Source organism: Glycine max, chromosome 3 (genome assembly GCF_000004515.6).
Source record: "Glycine max cultivar Williams 82 chromosome 3, Glycine_max_v4.0, whole genome shotgun sequence".
Lineage (NCBI taxonomy): Eukaryota > Viridiplantae > Streptophyta > Magnoliopsida > Fabales > Fabaceae > Glycine > Glycine max.
This window is the reverse complement of record NC_016090.4, coordinates 34,490,763-34,498,886: the sequence shown is the minus strand read 5'-3', so window position 1 is coordinate 34,498,886 and position 8,124 is coordinate 34,490,763.

Here is an 8,124-nt window from a genome sequence, read left to right as displayed (position 1 = left end):
CCTCTTCATGTTGAGGACTAGATATCTTGAGCATGAAGTTTGTAAGATTGGACATCAGCGAGTGGCAGGATAGGCCTAACAGAAATCGCTAGGATAAGCTCTAATACCATTTCAGAATATGTGTTTAGTTCTAACTCAATTCTATAAAACCAACTTGTAAGATGAGATTTTCACCATACTTATATACTATGTTGCATCACTAGTTGACGTGGGATCTCCAATACTTGAAAAAAGACATATACAAGTTTGTGGCTTAGGCTTTCCTTATAGTGCTAATGTTCGATCTAAAGTTCGCTATTGTTAGGGTCACCGCATCTAAGGTATTATCCACTTTGGTGTTTGTCTGAGCCTCATGATTTTGTCCTTAAAAGATGCACCAATAGGTTAAGAGAGAATGATGTTTATAAACTACCCTAAGCTTAGATTCCTAAACAATCTGAAACTATTTTGAAGTACCTTCACTTAAGTATTTTAAAATTGTTGTGATGATTTTTTTTTAAAAAAAAACTTTATATCATAAATTTTTATGACACGCTAATAGTACAAATAGAAACTAATATAACAAGATCAAAAGGCTATAGGAAGATCATTTGTGAATTTGATGATATGATGGCTCTTGATATGGTGTTTATGGATAATCTTCATTTTCATCCCTATCAAGCAATTATTAATAAGATTAGGTAGGTCAAATTGTTGGTGTGGGAGGTTATCTTCAAGCATACCAACAAGAAAGGTAATAAAGTGGTTAACTAGTTGGCTAAGATGGGTGCATCTTCCAATCAACATTTGTTGTTCTAGATGTTGTGCCCTCTTGCACTTAGTTCGATCTACTTGTGCAATGCTATGGGTGTTATAGTTTTTAGATAGTTATATTGCTTTCATTTGTTCTTTTTGCATGTATCAAAAAATATAATAACAAAATTAACAAACATTTCTAACAAAATTGAGTTATGGTTAAACACCAACATTATGTTGATTCAAATAAAACTAAGTTTGAATTTCTTAAATAAAGTCTAAAATTCAAACTCTTAGACAGAAAAAATGTTATTAGAACAAGACATTCTAGCCAAAATATAAACATAATTCTAATAACTTTGAATGTTGTTTCAAAATGCCAAATTATTCTGTGTGAAAAATCATAAGCATTTTGACTAGTGAATATGTCAATCAAAAACGTTTGGGATGATAAGTTTTGGATGATCAATATTCTACACACTTGATTATCAGTCACTAACTAATATTTATAAATCTGAAATATCTAGACAAACAAGAATGGGGTACACAACACTCTTTGAGATAACACCCTTTGAACCAAAAATAAATTAACTAATTAGAGTTGAAACCCTACTTAGATATATGTATTTTTTAGAAGTCTATTACTTAATTTAAATCGTAATATTGTTTGGTTGCTACAAAAATATAGGAATGAGATATCTATGACTATTTTTACAAGAAAAAAAAATAAAGGGGATGAGATATTTCATGGGGAAAAAAGTAAAAAAGGAAATTAAACAACAAATTAGATATCAAGTTAAACATATGAAAGAAGTTGTTCCTTTCTTAATCCAAAAGCTCATGGCTTCTTTACATTTCAAGTGTAGGCATTGACTTCTCTCTTATTTTAGAGTTTCTTTTGAAAATTCTCTATAAAAAAAAGAAACTAAAAAACTAGACTTAATTACGGTGAGTGTTTCAAAACTTATATAACAAAAATCTAAAGTATCTATGGTTCTTGTCGGACTCAAACCTTTGTTTTCAACATGGTACGTTAAATGATTTTATCAATCTCCAAAAAAAAAACTCTTGGAAATAAATCAATATAAAATGGTTTAAGGTGAATTGATGTCATATAAAACTATTAAATCTAACTTTGTTCATGTAAAGTTAATGCAAACACTATAGTAATAGATTATAAAGGTAAACGTTTGTTTAGTATTAAGAGTGTTTATGTTATTAAACTCAATTTTTGGTTATTTAAAGAAATTTCTTGTAATATAATTTATTATTTATTTACTAGTAATATGGAACTTGTACATGATAAATTTTCATGAAACATATAAAATAGCATGTTATGTAAAGTCATCAAATAGGTCAACCCTAGCCCATTTGGCCCTAGCCCATGTGGGTTAGGACAAAATGGATCTCATATATAAATGACGCATACGGCTTAGGGTCAATCCACTATTATATGAATCACGTTAAATTGTACCAAATGAATGTGCAGCAATAAAAACAATGAATTCTTTTCCTGTGTTAGTATCAAATTGCTTTGCTACTAGAATAATAATGCATTGAATTCTAAGAACCTCTAATCAAAGTATGATACAAATCACAACTACAAATGAAACAAAGTGAAATATGAAAAAAAATTAATTGATCATTAAACAAAACGTGTATAATCTACTAATCTGGAATCTAGTTTCACTCCTAAAATAAAAACCTAATCGAAGTTTTGTCTAGTATTTGCATTCTTGGTTTCCAACTATTTCATTTGAAAGATTAATTGCAACATCACAAGATGTGGAGGAAATCACATGGATTTCGATAAAGCTTAAGATGTTGAATTTCCCAAATATCCTTGAAGAAAGTAGTCAATTGCATAAGTTATGAGAAGATTCTCTTAATCATAGCTCATTACTCCATCCACTAGTATTTATGTAACAAAATAAATCCAATCATGCAACTAATTTGAAGAGGGAAAGATTATGAATAAATGCTAACTAGGATTGATATAATTTAAATAAATTTAAAATATGACAAATGACAAAGGAAGAAGAGGTCTTTATATTAAATGCAATTTAGGAATCACATTTTGACCATAAATATGAAAAAGGACAAAGAAAGAAAAGGTCTTTATGATGAAAACAAAAGGAATTTCAGTCACTAAATAAGTGGCTTTCAAGTAAATAGCATTTTTGCATCATTTCCATATCCAATGCTAAATGCACTAAATTTGGTTCACATTGCAAAATAAATAAGACAAACGTTACCAAAATATTGTACATTAGTACATGCCGTGTACTTCATTCAAATTTAGCTTTTCTATTCCAAGACAAACACTTTCTTCATCTTATATAAATTGAGAAAAAATTAAGCCATAAATCTTAAGATAATAAACTAATAGTAAATATAGTAATAAATTATTACAATTAGGAAATTCTTCAAAACCGTGCAATCAATTCCTAATGCAAATTAACATCTTATTAGTCTCAGGAAGGGTGAAACTTCAGTATTTGGTAAGAACGCATCCACCAATATCAAAAGTTGATTTTGTTGCTACTATAGTTATTGGGATACTTAATATATCTCTTATTATGGTTGCAAGTGTGAGAAGTATGTTTTTACTAGTCTTCCAATGACCTAGCGCATCTAAATCGTAATAGTCATCATAATTAAATGTTTTCTCTTCCAAATAAACATCCAATTCACTTTTTCCAAATTTAGATTTAGGCTCATTTTGAAACTTTTTAAATTCCTGCAAAAAATATTTTATTATGCTCCGTAACAAAACATGAATGAAAATATGAAACTAATGACTATGCAATTAAAAAAGTACCTTGAATAATTTTGACATCTTTTTTTTTTCTCCTTCACTTACCTAACATACTAGAATCACCATATGATTGAGATTGAGAAACACTTTGATCATTAAAATTAATTACATATTCTTCATAAAGTTTCTCAAACTTTTTATTCACATCTCCAATATTATTCTTAGAGGTTGACTTATCAAATTTTGTGTAACAAAAAAATAAAAACTTAAGTTTGAAACACGAGTCGAGAATAGTTCCAAAAGACAATACATCATTATATTCCTTCTAATACTTGCTAAGTTTGTTTTTCATCTTTGCACACACTTTCTTTATTACCTCATCCTCATTTAACAAGTTTTTTTTATCATGCGTTCAATCTTTCATACTTGCAAAAACTATCTGTTTCAGGTTGGGTAAGAAGAACCTAATATTAAGTTTGTGGTCTCAAAAAATGGTTCTAAGAAGTGTCACAATTTTTTTTCCCTCCTCCATTCTTCATTTGACGGGCAATTATGATCATTGTCATTTGTTACCCTAAGAATATCAAATGCTTTCTCATACTTAAGTGCACTTTCAAGCATTAAATATGTTGAATTCCATTTAGTTGGCATGTCCAATCTTAAACCAACACTACTTTCAATGCCTATTTCTTGCATACAATCTTTGAATTTAATCATTTGATCCTTTAACATACTTAACACTTTTTCTAATTCTATGAAGTGCATGACGAGACTCTTTTAAACCCTCTTGAACAATCAAATTGAGTATATGAACACCACATCAAATATGAAAAACTTACCACTACACAACAAACTGTTTTGCAAATTAAGATGAACTTTAAGACATCTTGCATACTTTTAATTGGCAGAAGTATTATCTAAAGTGATTGAAAATAATTTTTTTTTATTGATTTCCCAATTAGATATCAAGTTAAACATGATTTTAAAAGAGGTTGTTCCTTTCTCAATCCTAAAGCTCATGTTTTATTCGCATTTCAAATGTAGGTATTGACTTCCCTCTTATTTTAGAGTCTTTTATGAAAACTCTATAAAAAGAAAAAGAAACTAAAAAAGTATACTTAATTAAGGTAAAAGTTTTAAAACTTATATAACCAAAATCTAAGGTATCTTTGGTTCTTGTCGAACTCAAACCTTTTTTTTCCAACATGGTATGTTAAATGATTTTATTAACCTCTAAAAAAACTCTTGGAAATGAATAAAAAGTAGTTTAAGATGAATTGATGTCATACAAAATTATTAAATCTAACTTTGTTCTTGTAAAGTCAATGCAAACACTAATAGTAGATGACAAAGGTATAAATTTGTTTATTATTATGGGTGTTTATGTTATTAAACACATTGTTAGGTTATTTAAAGCAATTGCTTGTAATATACTTTATGATTTATTTACTAGTATTATGAGTTTTTACATGATAAATTTTTATGAAACATATAAAATGACATGTTATGTGTGAAATCAATGATAAAACTTGATAAATTATTTTTAGAAAATCAAAATATTATGTTTAAATAGATTATCGGTATCACTAATACAAAAGTAAGTACACACTTTGTAATACAACAATCACATGCATTTGAAGTATTATTCACTTGCTCCTTTAAATACTTGAACTCATTAATAATCAAATAAAAACTAAAGTTTTGTAGGTATTTATTTTCCGATGCAAATAGTCATATTGTTTATAAGAAACTCATCTTCCATTAAATTATGCAATTTTGTTTTGATGATCTTCATTGTTGAAAAAATGATTTTTTTGGTAATTATAAAAACTAAAAGAGTTAAGATAACAATAATGAATTGATCAATTAAGTTAAATGTATTTTAACTTATTTGTTCTTGACAAATATTGACACAACTTAACCACATGGATAAGTTCTTCAAATCTAAACTAACCAGGAGCATAAACAATAAAATGTTAAAATTAAAATCTCAAAGTATTTTTTTTGTTCACTAAAATCAAAAGGATACAATTTACTTATGAGAGTGTGTATAACATCAAGATTAAAACCTCTCCAAGTGTCCTTAGAAATAAAGTAGAGCTTAAAGTTAAAAGCTTTATTATTTGCTTAGTAAACTTGTGAAGAAATGAAAAAGTGAATAACTTGAAGCAAAATAAGATCTAGGTAAAAATGAGAAAGAACTTGGTCAAACTAGTTGAAAATCGAAAACTAAAAGTGAGTGTGATGGTAATGTGAGAGTAAAGAAGAGAAATTTAGTTTGAGGAAGTCAACAACAACTTAGTAGCGATTTGCAAGACTGATAATGTGAATGGAGCGAAACTTAGTGTGAAATAGGATCGAAGGAGAAGATGTTAACTTGTTAAGAAAAAGGATGAAGCGTTATGTTTTTGTTTTAACTTTTATACTATTTTATAATATTTTAATGAGGTGTCACTTTTTTTATTGAATGTACCCAACACTTAAATTTTAGGGCAATGTCCATACAATAGTTTCTCCTTTGGCTTAGCTTTTGACTCTAAATGAAATATTACAAAAGACTTCAATCATCAATCAAATTCACTCTCATCAATAATTTACTTATGTTGTTATATACTTATTATACCTTGCAAATTTAACTTTTGATTTTAGTTTTTGCAAATAGACAACATATTAATAACATGTTATTAAATGCTTCAAATAAGTTATTTTCATAACATCACATTTTGGATGGAAACTAGATATGTGCTTATAGGATGGAGCTAGAATCACATATAATTGATTGTATGCATTAATGATATTGTGCTTGATTTGGTGCATTTGATCATTCCATGCCTCCAAATAGTCTTAGCATTTCTCATCATCAAATCCTTTAACAATGTATCATCACCAAAATTATGCTTGAAATTACTAAATAAATGTCTTACATAAAATATGTGATCAACAACTTTCAAGATCTCATCAAATGTTAGAATCAACGTTTATTAATAACACGAGTACAAAAAGTTCACTGTAAACGCTCAAACACTGATTGTCATAAATCAAACATAATATAAAATAATGTAATTTATCAATTCATCATTTGTTAGTCTAAAATAAAGACACAACTATTTATTCTTATATTCTCAATGTCTTCAAGTAAGATATTAAAAAATTACATACTAATTTTCTTTATTTTTGTCTTCACAACAACCCAAGCTAAAGGAAAATATTGATCATCATCATCTCACTTCACTACTATCAATAGTTATTCTTTATACTTTTTCTTAAGATGACATCCATCTACACCTTTGAATGGTCTACAGTAAGCCTTAGAAGCCTTTGTTGCATACACCTAACCATTACTCTTTTTCCATCATTATTTACAAACTTTAGGGTTAAATAAGTTTTAGGTCCATCAACTATTTAAAATTTTGTTTTTTAGTCTTTTTTTAAAATTTGTGTCTATTTTTAGTCCTTGTCGAATTTCAAATGACTAATTTTAGTCCCTTTAAAAAAATTGTCCATTTTTAGTCCCTAATGTATTTTTATTGCTCAAAATTAATTCTTAAGGGGCCTAAAATGGGGAAAGCAAAAATTCAACCTCACATAATTAATTTTGAGTAATACAAAAAAAACAAGGGACTAAATATGGACAACCATTTTAGGAAGGACTAAAAACCAAAATATGAAATAGTTGAGGGACCATTTAACTCCAAATTTTACCTATTTACCATTCAATACAGAGTGTTTAAGAATTTAAGGGACAAAAATTTCATTCCAAGTTTAAACCATGTCCTTACATTTGTATACTAACTCCTCAAATAAATTAGACACTTCAAAAAATACCATTTTTCAATGTCTTAATCATGGAAATTGTCTATTTTACAATCAACATAGTGCAATAATGACCCAAATTTCAACTTCCCCATGCCATGTAACACCATAATGAATGTTTCTTCTCTGAAATATGAATGTCATATTGTATAACTAGACAAATAAAAAAAATCACCTCAAATTAGAAACCTTAAATTACCAAGCAAAAAATTTAAAAATACAAATTCTGGAACCCAATTTAAAATAAATATTTAAGGATTTAACTAAAGATTGTTAAATAATTCATGGACCAACAAATTAATTTGACCTTGAAATTTTGATTCGAATCTTATTTAAAAAATGCTTTTTTTTAGTTTTTCATTACAAAAATGTTATGTAAGAAAACTTGATAATATAAGTTGAGTCATACTAAAACTTGAAAGCAACTGTATGCTTAGTGTATTTTATTTTAAAGATTTTTTTTAAAAAAAATAAGTAACTAACTTTTAGATTTTTTTCTCTAAACATGTAGAAGATTTTCAAATTACCAATGACTTATTCGGTTAACAGTTACATAAATTAGGCTTACAAGTTAATAACAAATTGTAGTATATGCTTATTTTATTTACCTTTAAAGAAATAGTTATCTATTGTTTATAACTTTTGAAGAAAACTTAAAAATATTTGCTTAAACATACTTTTAATTCCTATAATTTACTAACACAAAATAGTTAGTATATATTGAAATTGGTGGCAATCAACAACTGCAAAATATAAATATCAAAGGCTATTTATTTAAAATATAATTTTACATTTTTAAAGCTATTATAATAAAAAAA